The sequence below is a fragment of the Canis aureus genome, chromosome 4 (assembly GCF_053574225.1).
Source record: "Canis aureus isolate CA01 chromosome 4, VMU_Caureus_v.1.0, whole genome shotgun sequence".
In the NCBI taxonomy this organism is placed as follows: domain Eukaryota; kingdom Metazoa; phylum Chordata; class Mammalia; order Carnivora; family Canidae; genus Canis; species Canis aureus.
The window spans coordinates 84499212-84521246 of record NC_135614.1 but is presented as its reverse complement, the minus strand read 5'-3'; the positions used below and the strand labels follow the sequence as shown (position 1 = coordinate 84521246).

Sequence of the window (22035 nt, the reverse complement as noted above, 5' to 3'; positions counted from 1 at the left end):
TAGTGCAGCTTTTACCTTTCATTATATCAAAAACTTCTTCATAAGATATTTTCACTCTCAGGCAATCATACCTCTGGATAGAACCAGGAACCAAACCCAGAATTCTTCATGCAATCCTAGTGCTTTTTTTCTCCAAATCTTTTCATTCTACAGAGACAGAGGGACCACTGCTGAGTCTGGGAGCAGGACTTAGGGGAAGGAAAGAAGGGTACTGTTCTACTTAATATTGCATCATAAGATGATCAGAACTGCTATATAACTCTTGTACATACTAGAGTATGTATCAGAGATTTCAATAACACTATTTATTAATAAATGATGTGTCTTCACGTCTTGTAGGAAAATAGACATGGGCAAATCGAACAGAATTCAGTAATGTTTGTTATTGTTTGTTCTTGATACTTTAGGAGATAGGCCCGCTACTTCTGATTTTTGTCAGATTTTTACATTCCCTGGTATTTTCAAGGTAGGATATAGAATAAAATGGGAAGTTTTCTATATACTCAGGGTCCTCCATCTTTTAAGAGTTCTAAATCAGACCAAAATAAATCTAAGTAGTTTAGAGGGAAAATATATCCCTTACACAAAACACAGAATAAAGGATGATGAAAGGAAAAATAAGCTGTATACCTCTCTCTTGGTAACGATTACTATGGGTCAGTCAAAAAGCTAACTCTGCACATATAAGTATCAATTCTTTTTAAAGCACATCTTGAACATATTTGAAAGTCACTTCCAATTTTTCAGGATTATCCAGCAACAGTAAAGTCTCTCTAAACACAAAAATCTAGTGTTAATTGCTCAATTTACCATGGCATATGTTGTAGGTTAATTTTCTCCTTAGTGCACTGCATCATTATTCATTCAAGAGGATAACAAGTTGAAACTGTTCATACTTTGTAAATACCCAAAGCAATGTTACTTTGGGAAAGGCTAAATATAGGAAATCACCTGAAAACAACTTGAAGGGCTTGAAAAATAAATTATGGTCTTCTGGTTAGCGGAAATAAAGTTCTAATAAGAGTGGGGAAAAATGTCTAGAGGAAGCCATCCAAAACTAATTGCCTTGTCACAAGGAAAAATTGGGCTTCAGGTCCTTGACATCAAAGATAGCTTATTCACAAATGTGTAGTTACCATATACATTTTCAATTATTTTTATGAACCCCAAGGAAATAGTACTTGTTTTCTTGTTGTATTATACATACTAATCACTTTAAATCCCTACACCATAATCTTATCTTCACCACGTTAGAAAAGCTAGAAAACTGAATTTGGGGGCACCTGGGTGGCTCAGAGGTTGAGCATCTGCCTCTGGCTCAGGTCGTGACAGGGGTCCTTTATCCAAGAGGTCCTTGGATAAAGTCCCACATCAGGCTCCCCGCAGGGAGCCTGCTTCTCCCTCTGCCAACGTCTCTGCCTCTCTGTGTCTCTCATGAATAAATAAATCTTAAAAAAAATAAATTAAAAAAAAACTGAATTTGTTTCTGCATTTACTTCAATGTTGGAAATGTCATATCAGGACTAAGTAGGTGGATCTATAAAAAAAATGTCAATAGGGATGCCTAGGGGGCTCAGCGGTTGAGCATGTGCCTTTGGCTCAGGGCATGATCCTGGGGTCCCCAGATCAAGCCCTGCATCAGGCTCTTTGCAGGGAGTCTGACTCTCCCTCTGCCTGTGTCTCTGCCTCCATCTCTGTGTTTCTCATAAATAAATAAATAGATAAATAAATAAATAAATAAATAGATTTTTTTTTAAATGGCAATATTAATGTAGTCATTAATTTGATGATCAATAATGGAATTAATTTGACCACTTAATCCATAACACAATTTAAAATGTTTCAATTCATTATGAGATTTTAAGGTAGCATGAGATTCAGATTTCATGTATAGCAACAACCACCCATAGCTGACAGTTATGTAACTATGAGACCTCTATGCCAGTAAAGGAGAGTTACAGATGGGATGGTTGTAGAACAGCTATTTACTAGATATGTGAACATGAAAAAAATGGCTTACCTTCTTGCACTCTCCAGTCTTCATTTTTATAAAACATGAAACTCCACTCTGGACTAAGCTGGTGATATAGGAGGTTCCTGAATTTCCCATTTGCCATGGACACAATATACATTTGCACATGGAAAAGTTCCCTTTGAGAGAAATCCAAAAACTAGGTGCGTGATTCCTATACATTGAATGACTGAGAAAATACCCACCTCAAAACAGGTGGAAAAGCTGAAACATACTCTTACCGTAAACCCTCCCCTCCCCCAACATAACTGTATATTCAGGAGGGAACTCTCAATTCCCAGCTTCTCCCTGAAATGGAAAAGCCTGAAGCACACATGTACCACCCCAAACTTTTAAGCTGCTACCTGAGGGATGGGCCCCCAGATCACTTAACTCTGATAGCCAACATGCCTTTCACTCATGATACCTGCTGTATTAGGTAAACAAAAGAAGTAGTTGTTAACAGGCATGCAAGCATTCACTGTTGCTATCAAAGGGGGGCTCAGCATAATGCTATCGCAGACTTTCCTGCACCAGTTTGAGCTCATGCATTCCCAGTTGCTGACTGGGAGTCTGACTTCTAATTGGCCTGCATTTAGGTGCTACTGTGATCCTCCGATTTGGACACTGACGAGTCTTAACTCATACTCAACTACTTGGAGTCACCAAGTCCAAAGGTGATGAGACGGTGGCATGAACAATCACAAAGGTTTGAGAAGCAACTGAGAGCTTGGATTGGGATGAGTAATGATGTTCAGCTTTTACACAAAACTAGTGTACTAAGACGAGGAGAGGTGGCTGTTTTCTCCAATGTGCAGAAATCAACACAAAGAGTTAAGGACAATGAAGAAACAAAGAATATGTTTCAAACAAAAGAATAAGATACATCTCCAGAAACCAATCTTTATGAAATGGAGAGATGTAATGACCCAGTAGAGAGTTCTGAGCGACACTCAGAAAGATGCTCACCTGTCAGCAAACTAATGCATGCGCAAAATAAGACTTTCAACAAAGAGGAAGAAAGTATTTTGAAAATATCAAATGGAAGTCAAAGGTTAAGTACTGAAAAATTCAACAGACAGATTCAACATTGGGCTATAACAAGTAGAAGAAAGGACTGGCAAATTCAAACACATGGCATTCAAATTCATCCAATGAGAAAGGTAAGGATGTTCACTTTTGCCACTTGTATTCAACATAGTACTAAAAGTCCTAGCCACAGCAATCAGTTAAGAAAAAGAGATAAAGGGTATGCAAATTGGAAAGGAATGGGAATGAGCAAAACTGTCTCTGTTTGCAGATGAGATAATATTCTATATAGAAAACCCAGAAACTACACCAAAATCTATTAGAACTAATAAACAAACTCAGTAAAGTTACAAGATACAAAATCAATATAGAAAAACCCATTGTGTTTACAATAGCATCAAAAACAATACAATATTCAGGAATAACTTTAACAAAGAAGGTGAAAGATCTCTGCACTGATACCCATAAAATACTGATGAAAATAACTGAGGAAGACACAAATGCATTGAAAGATATTCCATGCTCATGAATTGAAGAAATTAATAATGTTAAATTGTCCACACTATCCAAAGAAATCTACAGATTCAATACAGTCCCTCTCAAAATCCTAAGGGAATGTTTCACAGAAATAGCAAAGGAAGCCATCAGTGAAAGAAAAAGGAACCTACTTGATGTGAGAAAATATTGGTAAACTGCCTCTTTGATAAGGAGCTAATATAAATAATATACAAGGAATTTGCACAATTCAATAGCAAAAAAGAACCCAATTTTAGAAAAGGGTAAAGGATCTTAACAGACATTTTTCCAAAGAAGAAAAACAAATACCCAATAGGTACATGAAAAAGTGCTCAATATCACTAGTCATTAGGGAAATGTGAATCAAAGCCAGGGTGAAGTACCACCTCACCCCATTTAAGGATGTCTATCATCAAACAGACAGGAGATAACAAGGGCTGGCAAGGATGTGAAGAAAAGGAAACCCTTGTACACTGTTGATGGGGATGTAAACTGGTACAGCCATAATGAGAAACAATACAGAGTCTCCTCAGGACATTAAAAACTACTAAATTAGAAATACTACGTGTTAAGGCTACCCCACGTCTGGGTATATGTTTGAAGAAATGAAATCATGATCTCAAAGAGGTATCTATGCTCCCATATTCACAGGAGCATCATTTGCAGTAGCCAAGAAATAGAAACAGCTTAAGTATCCACTAATGGACAAACAGATAAAGAAAATGTGAGACTTATACACAATGGAATAGTAATGAGCCTTTACAAAGAAGGAGATACTGCCATTTGTGAGAACATGGTGAACTTGGTGGACATTACGGTAAGTGAAGTAAACTATACAGAGAATGGCAAATAACTGTATGGCATCAATTATATGTAGAATCTAAAAGCAAGTTGAATTCATAGAAACATAAAGTAGATTTGGTGGTTGCCTGGGGCCGGAGGGTGGGAGAAATAGGGAAGGATTGGTAAAAGGGTACAAACTCTCAGTTATAAGATTAATAAGGTTTGTGGATCTTATGTGTTACATGATGATTCTAATTGACAATTCTGTATTGTATAACTGAAATTTGCTAAGAGAGAAGAAGTTAAGTATTCTTACCTGCAAAAAAGGCAAATATGTGAGGTGCTGCATATGTTAATGAACTCAAAGGTGAAAGTCCTTTCACAAAGTATACGTATATGAATTATCATATTGTACACATTCAACATATTATGATTTTATTTGTTAAATATATCTCAATAAGGCAAAAAAAAAAGGAAAAAAGGAAAGCATGAACAGTCACATGTATTTCCCAAGGTTATTTTGATTCTGGCATAAAATATCTTATAATTGTAAGACATATCATTAACATCACTGATATTTGTAGATATTTCCAGTGACAACCAGTTCACAAGGCAATGTGCTATCCTCTCCTCCCTGAACAGAGATATATGTGTGTATCACCGAATTTAAAATTCTCTTTATCCTTTCCTTACTATGTATCTGAGAGTCATTTAGATAAGTTATCAAAACTCTTTAACATGATCTTTTCCAAGATGACTCATCTCTCTAATTGACATAGATTCTAAAATTACCAGCATCCTTACTAATTTTGATTTGAAATTTGCTAATTTCAAAATTAGACAGAAGGCTGAACTTAACAGCACACTCTAGCACTAATGTCTAGAGGAAATTGTAAAAAGGTCCATGGCATTCCTATTCTGACAATTATTCATTCATTAATGCAGCTCAAATGCCTTTTTTTCTTTTTTCTTTTTTTTTTTTTTTTTCTTTTGGTCTTCATATCATGCTGTTGGCTCACACTGAGCTTGCAGTCAATTAATCCTAGTACCTTTGGTACTTTTTCACAGGAAATGCTATTAAACCAGTCCTGCCCCTGTCCTGTAATTGTCAAGTTGGTCCTCTTGAAATTTAATGTGAAAGATCTCTTATGCCTTGTTTAATAGTATAAATCACTCCAATCTGGAGAAATTCTCTGCATCACAATTCTAAAGTCCAAGACATGAGAGTCTTAACTAGATTTATCTCAGCTACAGATTTTTAAAACTGTACTGGATCTTCATGTAACTTGCTAATGCTAATGTTAAATATATTATTTAACATTAATAAATATGAATCTATTAAATACATTTTATTTGTTAACCTTTGATTGATGACTGTAATTTCATAAATTGATTCTATTTGAGTATGTTTGCTCAACCAATTAAAACCACCTAATTGTAAATTCACATTTCTGCATATTTCAGAAGAGAATATCAAAAGAAACTTTGTCAAAGATTTACTGAGATCAAGATACACTACACATAACCATAGCAACTTCAAGATTGTGTGCTCTATGGAATCTATCAAAAAGGAGGATGGAACTTTTGCAATAATGTTCTTCTGACACCAACACTGGCTTTAGTGGTTATGGCATTGCAACTTTTCTTTTTTTAAAAGATTTTATTTATTTTGAGAGAGGGCAAGAGAGAGCATGAGTGAGGGGAAAGACAAGTGGAGAGGAGAAGGCAGCCCTGGTGTGGGGCATGACCTGAGCCCGAGGCAGACGCTTAACCAACTGAGCCACCCAGGCACCTCTTCTGCACTGTATCTTAAGGTTCTACGCATACTTTAAAAAAAAAAAAATTTGACCTTGTAGAAATTTACTTTAGATTAACATCAATCTCAACTGTTCCTAGTTCACCAAATCCATTTTATTCCACTTTTGAAAAGGGTATCATTTTCATATCTTTGTGTTTATTTACATGATTTCTTAAAGAATTTCTAAAATGACAAGTTTATTTTCTCTCCAGATTTCTCTCCCTTCCATCTACCTCAGTAATTGGTTCATTGTGGTCCCAATTTAAGACAAACTGTTCCTCTCATTAGCTTCACATACTTTGAGAGAGAACACCACCTAAATTACTGTTAAAAAATGTCACAGATAGGTCACCTTTCCACACAAAAGTATATGAATGTAACCCTCAGTTAATAGATTCCAGGTTTTAGAGACATAAAATCACACTTCAAAAATGTACTAAAAATACCTCGTTTAGGAAATTTCAACCTGGGAATTGGTGCATCACAGGAAAGTTGAACATGAAACATGGCACTCACTCCAGGGGCCCTTGACATTGCCTGATAGTAGAATGTTGTTCAGGGGTCGATTGCCCACTATGAGCTCTTTTAAAAGGCATCTATTCATGTATAGTACAACCTGCTGGAAAAGGTCAATGGAAAGTCAAAACCCTTAAAGCCGGGGAGTTTTATGTCTTAATGATTCTTTGAAATGTTATTCACTACAGATTAGAGTGCGTATACTTCAGGTCACCTCTAGGTAACTGGAAAGGAAACAACAACAACAAAGAATCAAACTGGGGGAAAGCTGGAGTTGAGTTTCCCATTTCCATCTGCTAGTTATCTTACTTTGAATAATCCAGAAAATCAGTTCCAGATGGACTTCCCTCATTTATAAAGTGAGTTTAATATGTACCTTGGATTCATTTCCAAAGGATAAAAGAGATTATGGCTACCAGAGCCATGTTTAGTACTGGATAAATATTTACTGCTATTACTGTTTTTTTTTTTTTTAATAATTTTATTTATTCACTTGAGAGAGAGCAAGTACACAAGGAGGGAGAGGGTCAGAGGGAGAGAAACTCAAACAGACCTCACGCTGAGTATGGAGCCCAACACGGGGTTAGATCCCATGACTTTGAGTCAGATGCTTAACTGACTGAGCCAGGCAGGCGCACCAGTACTATTATTGTTTATTTACAACCTACACATTATTTAAGGCATATGATGGTTGATGATTCACATTTTTTGTAGCATTATTTGTAGTTGCAGTATCATTAGTACTACTGTTAGCTCCGGCACTGATTGTAGCTTTGCTGAACTGCAGGTCATGAAGTTGGGTTAAGCTTTCTGCCTCTGGAGCTTTGGTGCTGCTTTAGAATGCTTCCTCTTCCAATAACCCAAACTGAAGCTGATGGCCTGACAACTCTGTGGCGAGGGACAAAATCTGAAAGCTACTATCGTGGAGGAGGCTGTTGGTACAGTATGGTCTAGTCCGGCACCAAGGCTATAGGCAGCAGAAACTACCACAGCTCTAAAAGAGTAAGGATCTGGACAATCTCACTTGGCTGCCCTTAGCCCTGGCTCCTGTCGTCTTGCTGAAATAAACCTCGCAGCTTCCTTTAAGCCCGAGAGCTTCTGAAGCAGAGGAGAGAGAGTGACAACCCTTCTCCGAAACATTAGAGATGGCAAAGAGGTTACTGTCAATTTCCTGAAATCATGTATTCAGTTTCATTTATTTCTGGTGTGGGAAGTTGTTTTGTCTGCTGAACCAAGTCAGTGCAACAGTAATTTGATTAGAATAAAAAGGCTTTTGTTTTTACTTAGATTCTGCTTGCTATTTAAAGCTTCAACTCAGAAATATATTTTTTTCCTTGGAACTAGATAGTGTGGGAATAAACTAAACAACGTTAAATGATTGTTCATGTCTATATATTTTTTCCATGCATGTAAAACCATGAAGAGACAGACTTTTATACTTGAAAACAAGGATGTTTTTAAATCAAATCATTAACCTAGGATTTGCTTGCTCATTTACCCTGAGTATTCAGTTTTAGTTGTCTTATATGTAAACTGGTACTAATGGTATCAACCTAACAGGATAGTATGTAGATTGAATTAATCTACTTATTTAACAGATATACCTGAGATGTCCCTTATGCCAGGCACTCATCAGGGACACAGAATTCAGCAATAACCAGAGAGGTACCCTGGGCATACATCTCAGGAGGTAGAGTTAGCATAGAGCCTGGCAGACAGCAGGCACTCAATAAATGCCTTTATCTCCTCCATAGGGGACCGCTGTGTGGAGGTCCTTCCAGATTAAAAGAATGGTAATCTCTTGTTAATGGTGTAAAGCATACAATATCTGAATTTCTATCAATCTGAAATTATAATTTATTTTTCTCTATTTATATATGCCTTACTCACAATTCAATTCTATGTATAGGACTTGCTCCTTTAGTTTTATATTTTTAAGATACATTTTACTCAGTGAGTATGATTCTTCCTAATTTCAATTCCCTTTTGTCCTGGTTCAATATGGCATCAATATGATATGTTAGCCTGACATTCAAGGCATTTCTCAAAAGTCTTTCTCTCTTTACCTCTCTCTGCTCCTACTACATCAGACAAGATTGATGATTTACACATCCCCAAATATGGTCTCTGCATTCCTAAAACCTTGTATTTTCATTTATATGCCACTGTTTTATAATCCCCATAAACCTAGTTTAGTTAATCTTTTAATGTGTGAATCAAGAGCTCATTAAAAAATTAACAAATAAATAAATGAGTATGCACACAGGTCTAGACTATGAATCTCCCAAAAGCAAGGGCTCCTTTCCTATTATTTTATTTAATACAGAGTACCATTAGCATATACACACATCTATACATTTTAATTAATTAAATAATTTAGTTTAAATAAATTGAATTACTTGGTTAATTAACTCAGTTTAAAATAATAATTTCAACAACAGATGAAATACATAGAAAATACTGAATCTATGATTCCAGACACTTGATTTACTAGGATTTTCATTTTATTCTACTCCAGAAATTATATAAATTATAGGTATCACAATAAAAGATTTAAATTTATTATCTAAACAATTTTTTGTTGTTGTTGTTGTGGATAAGTAATGTTCTTAAAGACTGGAGAAATTTATTTGAAAAACCGTTTGACCTTGGGGCATCTGGGTGGCTCAGTCTATTAAGTGTCCAACTTTGGTTTCGGCTCAGGTCATGATCACAAGAGTATGAGATTGAGCCCTATGTTGGGCTCTGTACTCAGCACAAAGTCTGCTTATCCCTGTCCCTCTGATCCTCCTCCCACTCCCTCTCTCTTAGAATGAATAAAAGTAAACAAACTAAAAAAAAAAAAAAGAGTTGGACTTTATTGTATTTTTACATAATGGTGGTTCCATTTCTTTTATTAAAATGTATGTCATATTAGAACGGCACAGTTACCGATGTACTAGGACGTAAACTTATGAGTAGAACAGATTATGAAGGAAACCAGAAGGGGTAACTTTTCTCTTTTAAATTTGAGTATCATAAAATAGTTTAGTTGCATATTTTTATTCAATATCAAAGGATCTGTACAGGATTTAGCCAATGTTTAACTGAATATTATTACAAAATGTGACCTTATTTACTAAAGAAAGTTGGAGAAAAAATTAATTAATTTTTATCTGTCAAATACTGCTTGACATTCTCCCACTGTTGTGTGTACAATTACTGCTAATCATTCACAGCTATAGTAAGTTTAAAATCAAAATGCAGATAGACAAGTGGCTAAGCATGCAGTCAAGACAGTCAAAATGTTGAGAATTAATGTGAAATCTAATTTTAATCTAATTTATTATTATTGAATTATTATCTTAAGTTCCTTTAGGTTTTACATTTGTAGCTAATGGTGAGATAATCTAAACAGAGGATAGGGTTTTCACAGAGTAGAGTAGTGGGTTCTCAAGGCTATCAAACTACACCCTCAAAAGAGGCTTTGCCTAAGTTACATGTTGAACAAGGTTTTAATAGGAAGCTCAAGATAAGGAATTAGGCAAAAAGTCTGGGTTTATAGGGTAAGGTTTTTAACTTCAACCATTTTTGTGTGCTTACACAGTGGTATGTTATATCCAAGTAGCTGTAAAACCTCAATGGCAGCAAAACTGCACAGAAATTACAAGAGTTTTCTATAAGAGCTTCCTAAATTAAATTGATTTTTTTAATGAAGAAAAACACAAAATAACAAAGATAAAAATAAATAAAGGCCGTGTCTTTAGGTACATTAGATTGATGAACAATGGAAGCAGAGAAAAAAATGAAAATGAGGGTGAGCTAAAGTCATGCTTTGAGCACTGATGGGTAGGGACAAGTGAAGCAAAGATGGCGGTCCTGTCAAAAGAGCTCAACTAGAATAGCTTAGTGTATAGAAGGGTTTTTTTAAATAGTAAGTTGGCTTAGCAAGAATGAAATAAAAATAGGTGCCTTATTACATTGGCTTAAGATTATTAGTTCTCATTTGAGGATAAGAGGAGTTGAATCAAAAGCTATAATATTTCAAAATGGCGTGTCATATGCCATTTTAAGTCAATCAGAGAAAGAAAATTATATGGTTTCACTCATATGTGGAAAATAAGAAACAGTGCAGAGGAAATTGGGGTAAGGGAGGGAAAGCAGAATGCAAAGTCATCAGAAGGGGAGAAAAAACCATGAGAGACTCTTAACGGAAGGAAACCAAATGAGGGTTGCTGGAGGGGAGGTAGGTAGAGGTATGGGGCAATGGGTGATGAGCATTAAAAAGGGCACATGATGTGATGAGCACTGGGTGTTATACGCAATTGATGAATTATTGAATACTACATCTGAAAATAATGATGTACTATATGTTAGCTAATTAAATTTAAATTAAAAAATTAAGTTAATTAGTTAATAAATTAATAAGACGCCATCATACTTTCTAAAATGCAAGTCTTCAAAGCTGCATATAAATGTCTTACCAATTTACATACACTACAAAAATCATAGTTGCAGCATCATAAAACTTAGAATAATAGCAATGGTTTTTAATATACTCATATCAAATATTATTTTAAGATATTCCCCCATATAGAAATCTATTATAATCACTTAGCGATATATATTCCACAAGGGCAGGGTCTTTCCAATTTTTTAATGTGCATAAATTATTTTCAAAAATATGTTTAATTTAGAATTTTACAATTTACACTCATGGTAAAAATGAAATACTTTAGACTATTTTTGACAAATAACATCTTTTCTTACTACTAGATTCAATGACCTAGATAGTAATAATTGGATAGAAAATAATTCAGCAAACATTTCACTTGGGAAAGAAAGGAAAAATTCTCTGAATGAAGGAGAGTATATTTTATCTCACCACCATATCAACTTTGATTTTTGATGTCCCTATTTACTTTCCAACTTATCAAGTAACATCAAATAAATCAAAATATTTGCTATTGAAAGCCCTGGTTGGCATTTGGTCTAATATTTTTAGCCATGTTCTTGTACTTGGGAATCCAGCAGATTTTTTCCCTTTATTATCTAGCTCTCCCTTTACATTTTCAGAAAGCTGCATTATTTTATCCCTAGTATCTGCTGTCAATAAAATTGAATCCATTCTTGTCTACTGGTCTTTTGTTACTCAGTAGTTTGAGTTAGTAGTTGCTCGTCTTCTTTTCATATTTCTGACCCTTTTTTTCTTCTTATACGTTGTCTAGTGTTAGGAGACACACTGATATAGGGAATTATAAAAGAAAAAAAAATAAAATAACAGGAAAGGAAGGGAAAAAATAAAGCCTACAGTGCAGAAGTTGCTTTCTGGCAGCAATAGAATTACAGAGAAAAGAAAAAGTTGAAATCTGACAGGATTAGCCTGCTGACTTGCTGAGTTTATATGAGCCCTGTAAAGAATACCAATGAGAGAAAAAATAGAAGCTAGAAGACAATGTTATAAATCTCACCCACAGACTTCTTTACCAAGAGTTGGGAAATAAAAAGTTCTGGATACCATTAATGGTTAGAATGTCACCAAAAAGAATCAGTTTGGCATCTGCTTCTCGGTTCAAAATTAACATAAACACTGGAGGTGAGGTGCTTTGTAAAATACTTATGTGAAGTGCAGCAGAACAACGTGGACCTCTTCTCCCTTCTGACACCTGGGAAATATACTAAATGGGACTGGAACTAGTAACACACATGTAAAAACTACTGAGTTAGTCTACCTAGTGTGAGAACTAGTAACAATTTCCCCAGGATTGAAAGACTTGGGATAGACAGAATATATACTGAAAAAATAACATCAAGTTTTTAAAGGGTTTAAAAATCAATTATGTGGCTTCATTTTTCTAGAAAGTGCATCCAATTGATAGAAGCAGGTAAGCATTATTGGGAAGATCCTAATGGTGTAACACTTCTGATGTCTGTAACAACATTTATTTTCCATCTGTGTCTTAGTACTCCAAAATCATCACACATAGGCTATCTCTCATAATAAATGAAGACGTGTTTGATACGTAGCCTGGCAATACCACTACAGAATGTGGATTGTCTTTCAAACTTGTCTCTGTGGTTAGTAATATATAGTACATCCTAGATGTTTGAACACTCAGACAGAAGATAACAGATTATTTCAGAAAGCACATATAAATTAGAAGAGAACTCCTGATAGCAAGATTATCTGCTTGGTCCTGGCACTAAGCAAAGCTCTCTGAAGGATACTCGGGCTGTATTAGATGGCTGACCGTGCAGGAAGGAATAGTGAAAGAATTGAGAAGTATATTATTTCAAATTTAGTAGCACCAGTTACAGCCAACTCCCGAGGCAGCATTTTCAGATGAATTTAATAGGGGGAAAATATTTTTTTAAGAGACCAAAAGAAAGAGATGTTTATAGATTCATATAAAAGTATTTAAAAGCTTTTCTTTAATCTTCCCACTGTACTTCATGATCCTAAATAAAACAAACAGATATCATCCATGTAATTTCTCATAATCTTCCAACAGTTTCATTAGCATTATTTCTCTTGTTCTTTATCATCAGGGTTAGGGATATCGATGTTCAACAAGGGGGAGGCTAAGTCACTGGAAATCTAACTGAATGAATTAAGGCCAACTGAGTCCCAACAGAGCTTGGACTCACACCATAGACTTCTCAGTCTAGTGTCTTTTGCTCAATACATGGACCATGCAGTCTTGAAAGACCATATAAACCTATAAAAAGAATGATTTATAGCCAGGTATTCATTTTAAGTAGAGTTAATTTCATTGTTGTAAATTATTTTAAATGTCTGCTCCACTTGGACATCATAATTACTTTCATTAGTAAATAAATTTGCATTTTGAAGTAGAGATTACATGGGTAATATCTTCCTGTTTGCAGGTAATTTACTGCCAGGGGAGATTCTCTCATTCTACAGTAATAATCCTCTTAAACTTGCTCTAGCAACACTGGAAATCAGAATACAGCTTGCCTTTAGTGAACTTAAATTGTCACATAGAAAGATTCCTGATAATCCTGAAGTCCTAATAAAAAACAAATAAATAATAATAAAACACTGGTTAAGTCGTTGGGTATTTTTTTTCGACAGAATTTCACATATTAAATGCTGGCATCCATCTACCCTTTTGATTTAAAAAGATACCATCTTTTTTAAAATCTTTTTTAAAATTGAAAGTGTAGCTGTATATTTTTAAATGAACTGTCTTTTTCTACATAAATGAGCACTGGTTGTCCCATGTCAATGGTCTAAGAAAAAAGATCCTGGTTCCAGATCTTATCCAGATTATCATCCAGTATCCAATATTCTCAATCTTGGCATTCTTCGCACTGCATCCCTTAGGATGTTGTACATGAGCATAGGTTTGAATCAGGCAACAAATGCTCATAATAAAAAAAAAAAAAAAAAAAAAGGAGCTGTAATTCTCTGATTACATAGTAGAACCTGGGGAATATATTTATATAAAAGCACAGAAATAATTTTTGGATTGGATTTTCCCACCAGTTAAATAGATCATCAGGGATCCCTGGGTGGCGCAGCGGTTTGGCGCCTGCCTTTGGCCCAGGGCGCGATCCTGGAGACCCGGGATCGAATCCCACGTCGGGCTCCCAGTGCATGGAGCCTGCTTCTCCCTCTGCCTATGTCTCTGCCTCTCTCTCTCTCTCTGTGACTATCATAAATAATAAATAAAAATTTAAAAAAAATAAATAGATCATCAGCTCACATATCAAATTACTGTCTTACTGAGGATGCCCTATTAAAACAGGAAACCATTGATCATTCCTTTAATATTAATTTAACCAAATATAAAATAAAAGTAACTAGAATGATCAAACAACTTTTCAGCATGGTTAAGTGCAAATCATTCCTCTCCAAAGCCTAAAACTGATTATATATATAAACTAAAGCCAAATTCAGAAATGTTTTTTGTTTTAAGCTTAGTAAAACCAAGGCAATCTACTTGTGTTATTTCTGTAAATTTAGGGGAGGAGAATAGTAATATTACTTAAATAAGATCTGTAACATCTCATATCATCTCATAATGATCCATAAAACCATGCATATTTTAAGACTTTACATATATGACACTGAAAGTAAAAAAAAAAAAAAAAAGATAGTCATATAACATTTAGATAAACACAGGTTTCATTATACCACTTACTTGAATCAATCAAGGATCATTTTAAAATATGTTTATTATTCTCTTTACAATGTATATATAACCTGAATATCATCTGAATTCGCACTGTCCTTTGGATGAAATAGACTTTTCTTGAATCTTATCTCACTTTCTGGAGTAGTGTAGGTTGGCTTTCACAGTAGGTTTACTAATGTTCAGACTGACTAATTTTCAGGGTCACTCAAATTTTTTAATCACAGCAACTGCTGAGCTCCCTCTTACAGCTGACATATAGTAATTATCTACATTAACCCAATTTAATTTGAGTTTTCAAACAAACACATAAAAATATTCATATTTGATATATAGCAAACTTTACCTATCTGGGAAGATAGATGAAGGCTACACATAGAATAACAAACAAGTCAAACTGAATATTAAGTTTGACCACTTTATCACTAACCATATGTCTGTATCCTTATCTGCGCCAATCTCCCACTACATAACTCCAACTCTTTTCACATATTGTGCTTTCCATCCTTCCTTCATTATTTCCATCTCCTTGTTTTGCTCTCTCCAGCCAAACTATGCCTTTAGGTCATTTACCATTATCGAAATGGCCTGTGTAAAACTAAGCCACATAATTTTTGCAGAATTAGTCCCAAATATTAATGTCATCTATTTTTCCCTTGCCAAAAGCAGATTGTGTTTATTTATTTTAAAGCACTATCTATATTAGGCAAATATATACACATATCCATCAGTTATTAATACACAGTTACTGAATATCTACTATCAGGAGACAGTAACTTTAGAAAAAGAAAGCAACAAAATTAGTCATGATGACTACTCAAAAATATTTCTTCCTTTTAACTAAACTAAGTGCTTTACCACATTTCTTTTTAAAGAAATCTTCATAGCAGTTCTAGGAAACTATGGCCATTATGTATACAAACATAATGGGTATACACACATGTGTGAGTATATCAGACTGAGTCTTAAATAATTTACATATATTGGTATATTGGTTCAGAACATATTGCAGGGATCCCTGGGTGGCGCAGCAGTTTAGCGCCTGCCTTTGGCCCAGGGCGCGATCCTGGAGACCCAGGATCGAATCCCACGTCAGGCTCCCGGTGCATGAAGCCTGCTTCTCCCTCTGCCTGTGTCTCTGCCTCTCTCTCTCACTGTGTGCCTATCATAAATAAATAAAATTAAAAAAAAAAAAAAACAGAACATATTGCAGATTAGTGTCAAACCATGATAAACTCCAAGCATATCTTGGTACATATCTCATTAACAACACTCTAAACAAACTCAATACTATTTTAGCTTTGAGATGAAATCTCAGATCTCAAGGACCAAGTGATTCTCTTGGAGACATGAACTGTATACACAAATAACTAGAGACCATATTGGATATGTTAATTAATGCTATAAGGGGAAAAAAAAAAGATTGCTTCTAATGGAAAAAAATATCAGTAGCAACTAAAATAATTAAGAAAAACAGCTTCAGGGGAGTTAATTTAATTAATTTAATTTCTGAGCAACTGGAAGACTTTGGTTGAATGGGCCTTTTCTAAATATGTGTCTATATGCAGAGAGATAGAAACATTTTTTTTATTCCTTCTGCCATTTGAAGGAAGACAAACTGATAATATAGTTATTTCTGATAAGCCAAGAGTGAGAATGGCAGAAACAGACAAAAACAGCAGAATTACAAAACTGCCTAGGTTGGGTATTCCCGTGAGAGATAAGTGCATTATTTACTCTTGTGGCTACTGTCAATTATTTCCGATTTCTGGTATTTAGTTATACCTCTGTTTCTATCTAGGTGGGCAGTTGACAACTATTTTAAAACTGACATATTGAAAGTGATTGCATAGATCTCAAAGTTGTCTGCTCACAAAAGATCCATATCAAACATAAGCTCCATATTTCAAATAGAAGATATCGTAGTGCATAAAATAGTAACCATCGTCATGATTATAAAAAAGAGACTTCAATTAATATAAAAATGTCTTCCGTTTAATGAACTTGACAAATTCCGGTGTTCTCAGGCTTATTCTATATGTAATACCTGACTTAGTGTCTGGAGTGTCATAAATCTGGATAATTTGACAATTGCAATATACATAAATGATTTAAAACAAAGATTAATAAAAATAGTCTATTTTTTCAAATATCATGTGGCCTGCCATCTATAGCACAGAACTACTAAATTCAGCAAAAACTGAAAAAAATGTTTACAGAGAAAATTCATTTACCACTTAACTAAATGTATTATTTGTTCCACCCATGGTAACAGTAAGACTAATTAAGCAAAAGTCTCATCTGCTGTTTTCCCATATCAATAAATAAATAAATGGTAGTATATATAAACTGAATCATTGAATTCTGCTTATATTGATGATGGCTCATCAGATTTGAAACTGACAAAGTTGCTATTAATGTAGAATATAAACATTTTACTCAAAAAAAATTTCTATGCACTTATGTTTGTACCTAGAAGACATTTAAATAAATGTTTAAAATTTATAATATACCAAAAAATTATAATATACCAATAGATGAAACTCTGAGTTAAATAGATATGTATTTTCAAATGATAAATTTTAGAGACTGTGAAGAGAAAATTGATAACTAAGGTTAAATAATTAAAATGTAACACTTAACTGAGTCTGTAAATGAATAATGGAAATATCCTTACAAGTTTCTTAAATTTATCAATATGCAAAGTTAATGGAGAAATGCAGATGGCCTTTATCAGCATATGTTTTTCCAGGTGTATTTACATTTTTATTAAATATTTTGATCTTTAAATGGCAGTTAATTCATTTGAGAAACACTTATCTTAGAGAATGAAAACAACCATTTAATTATATGCCAACTGGGTCTGTTATACAGGCAGAGTATGAAAAATATTTGTGTGATGTCTATTAAAAGGCATGAAGAAGACATTTCCATTCTTCTAAAAAGTCTTTCTCATAGATATTCTCTATTGATGAAATTATCTCCAAAAATGTAAAACATTGAGACTTAATAAGCTCCTTCTTTTTCTTTTCTTTTTTTTTTTTCTTTTTTCCCCCTTTAAAGGTAGGATGCCCTTGGGAAGCTGAAGAACTGCTGCCATTATATGGCAGAAAATATTCATTGCTGTCTTGCTCAGCTTGAACTGCTGTAACAAAATATCATATACACTATGGCTTAAACAACAGACATTCATTCCTGAGTTCTGGAAGCTAACAAGTCCAAGAGCAAGGTGGAGGCGGATTCAGTACTTAGAGCAGCTCTCCTCCTGGCTTGCAGGACAGCAAATGTCTCTCTGTACAAGGCACAGAGAGATCTGGTCTCTTCTTATCAGGTCTCTAATGTAATTAGGAGGGCCCCACCCTCAGGACAGTATCTAAACCTAAATACTTCCCAAAAGCTTTACCTTGAAGTACTCTCACTTGGAGTTTAATGCTTCAATCTATGGGTTTGGGGGGACACAAACATTCACCTATAAGTGCTGCATTTGTATGCTCATAAATACATTTGTTGTTTAAATAATTCTTCAAAGCAACAAGAACTTCACAGATCTAAAGCTTTAAAAAGTGCATCTTTTGGAATCTGGAAATATCATATTGATTTAGACAAAATATATTGAGTAGAAATGGAGTCAATATCTGCATCATCTTTAGTCAATCCAAGTAAAACCAAACATCTATTATTAGAGAGTAAATTAGACAAAGGAAAATAGATATTCCTTAGTAGGCTTCTCATATGCTGCCAACCACCATGCTGCTTTTATCAGATGGTTTTCATAAAAAATTACTTTTATCCTGTGGCAGTATAAAGACACTGCCTTCATGCTCATGGTCTGTGGTTCACAATAAAGTAGGTGTTGAAACTGATACCAAGAAATGTATTTGTGGCTTCTAATTTAATATAGTCCAGGTTTAAAAGACAAGAGTATTTTACTTTGGGCCAAAAAGGTATTGCATGACTCAGAAGAAATGAAATTATATAGCTTTTTTTTCCCCCCAGAATATTCTCCATTATGTGGTACAAAGGATAGATGAGTAAGGAAAAACAGAAGAGAAAAAAAGGGAAGCCTATGTACCTTAACACAGGAGTGATGGAAAGAAAAAAAAAAAAACAAACTATGGTTTAATAAACTGTAGTTAAGGAGTTAAAATAGTAACCCAAAAGATTTCTAGGTGAATCATATATAATACAAGGAGATTTGATTTATAAACCTAATTTTGTGTATCTCCTGGGAAATCACTTACCCTAGTTCATGACAGATTTGTGAAGAACCTTTGGTGGTTGGGATTCCACATGGGAGTTTTTCTAAGTGGTAATTTACAGCAGGAAATCGGGAGGCTTACATTCATAGAAAATGCTACATTTGAGAGAATAAATGGAGAAGAATGGGAGGGTCAAACCAAGACACAGCTGTAGCATAGCCGTGAAGTAGGTTCTTGGTACCTAGAAGACTGCTAGTCACAGTCACTCCTCAACAACTGAATGGATGAATGAATGGTTTCAGATAATCTCATAAAAGAATAACTCATTCATGTTACCTTACCATCTGCTGTCTCCATGAATTTTATGAATTTGGTCTGGGAATTTTGTGAATCACTCTATTGTGAATGTGATGATGGCGCAGAATTTGCACAAGTGTATCTACGTCAGAGAGGGTGCTTCAAACAGATGAGATTTGGCCAATAACAAAATTCAGCTATTTCAAACTTTTGTCTACACTGACATCAATGCAAATATTCATTGAGGAGAGAAAGCAACGGTAGAAAAATATTTACCTCCTTCCTAAATAAAAACATATTCTTCAACATTTCAAATTAAAATGTGAACAGTGGAACTGACTCCGTTTCTTCAAGATGATTGAGTTTATTCAAATTCAAAACTCAAATATTTGTATTTTTAATACAATAACTGGGCATTTCATTTTTTATTTATTAATATGTGTATCCTCCTTCCAGCAATAGATATGGCCAGTGGGTAGAATTCTAGGGATACAAGGATATACAATTTTGAAGGTGAGGATCTTGCTTTTCCTTATCAGGGGAAAATAAATTGGAAACAATATGAAACCCGGGATCTAATCTCTTCAAATATCTACAGAAATTGGGCCTAGCTGATAAATGTTACCATTCCAGTAAAATCATATCATTTCTAGTTTTTCAATGATATATTTGGTTTGTAATATTTAGAAAGCAATTTTTTTCACTGAGAGACATTTATTCAATGCTATTATTAAATGACCTCTAGATGCCCAGCTCCTGGATTACACAAGGTAAATCTGTCATTTTCAAAGAGTTTATATGCCTTAAGGACATAAATAATATGTCTAAATAAGGATATGATAAAAAGACGCTAATAAATGTCACAACATGAGAAAAAGGACAGAAGTTCTATGAATGCATAGAGAAAGTTAACTGGCCAGATTAATTAAATCTCTGCGGAGAAAAGCTCTCTTCTTGAAGAAATCCAGCATAACTTTGATTTCAAAATTGATTGATCTACAAAAATTCAGCAACTCCCTTGTAGCTATTATTTTTAACCCCTTCCTTCATCAAGGAAAATGCATCAACATCATTATTCTGTCAGTTAGCTTCAGTTTGTTAGAGTCAAATGGAAAAGAAAGAAACTGGGGTGCCTGGGTGGCTTTGATGGTTTAGCTCCCAACTCTTGATTTCAGCTCAGGTCAGGATTTCAGGTTTTGCAGATCGAGCCCCGCCTGGGGCTCTGTGTTCAGCACAGAGTCCACTTGAGATTGTTTCTCTCCCTCCTTGGCTTCCCCTCCCCTCCACTCATGTTCTCTCTCTCTTTGAATAAAATAATTACATCTTAAAAAAAATTAAAGAAACCAAATATTAGTCCAAGCTATCGTACTGATTACCAAAAACAAAAACAAAAACAAAAAAAAAAGGAAAAGAGCAGGAAGACATGAAAATTTTTATTCTTTGTTCAACAAGCATCCAACAGTTGTTTTTAATTGAACTAGCCTGAAATAACATTCAGTGTATCTATCCAGAAAAAAAAAAATTCCAAATGAATTATTTCTAGTAAATAATTCAGAGGGCACTATTAAGCTCTTTTGTTTGCTTGTTTACATTTTTTTTTAATTTTGCTTTTAATCTTTTCACACAGTAAAATCTTATTTTGTCCTGCTTATACCTTTTCCTTCTTTCTGCCTACCTTTGCTCCCGGTACCTAGTGACCTCATTGACCTAATTACTTCTATGTCCTTCCTCTGGGCAGGGAGAAGGAAGTGCTGGAAAGCTGAAGTGCTGGTGGAGAAGGAAACTCAGTGCTAGGGAGACAAGCAGGAAAGCAGTGATTAGCAATATCTGTGGGGGATATTTGATAAAGTTTGCTGTCTTTGGTATTATGTATTCCTTCATCCTGTATTCCCACAAATACTTAATAAAACACACATTAGTCGGTGGTAGCTTCAGCATTAGATTTGTATTACCTGGGCAGCCCGGGTGGCTCAGTGGTTTAGTGCCACCTTCAGCACAGGTCCTGGAGACCTGTGATCGAGTCCCACGTCAGGCTCCCTGCATGGAGCCTGCTTCTCCCTCTGCCTGTGTCTTTGTCTCTCTTTCTCTCTGTGTCTCTCATGAATAAATAAATAAAATCTTAAAAAAAAAAAAAAAAAAAAAGAAAAAGATTTGTATTACCCTGGAAGGAAACCTACTGCTAAATGTGATACTTTGGGACAACAGAGAATACCAAGGGTTCTCTCACATTTTGGGTCACAGGTTTGTCCATACTTAGGATAGAGTCGGACATTTCCATATCCTCCTACCTCCTCTATTTGGCTTATTTATGGGCTTATATTTCATGTTTTAATGTTCTTATCAGGCAAACACAGGAATCCATTCCTCTCTGAAAATAAAGATTATACTATAGCAGTTTTGTCATATAAGGATTCATCTATTTCTTTTTCAAGTACTTGAAGATTCATAAATGTTCATAGAATTCATTATTATGATGTTGCTTTTTGGATTCAAGAATTGTAAATGTGTTAAATATTGGGGGTTGCTTCCAGATTCGTATCTACCACTGTTTTCATATACCACATTATATCCATGAAAACAAATATTTCTATAAATGAGGCAGATGAACGCATAATTTTACCCTACAAACACATGAACTGCATATTTACATTAGCCTTTTATTTCTCTATGAATTGTCACCAGAAATATGAAATTAATTTAAACCTCCAAACATTTATATTGATACTACATGAAAACGTGAAATGATTT

At 34.6% G+C, this 22035-nt stretch overlaps 1 protein-coding gene across 2 annotated transcripts in view; it reads right to left on the bottom strand.

The window, feature by feature from the left end:
* Nucleotides 1-22035, bottom strand: part of CDH12 (cadherin 12) — a 966147-nt gene that overhangs the window by 486129 nt on the left and 457983 nt on the right. The window lies entirely within an intron of this gene.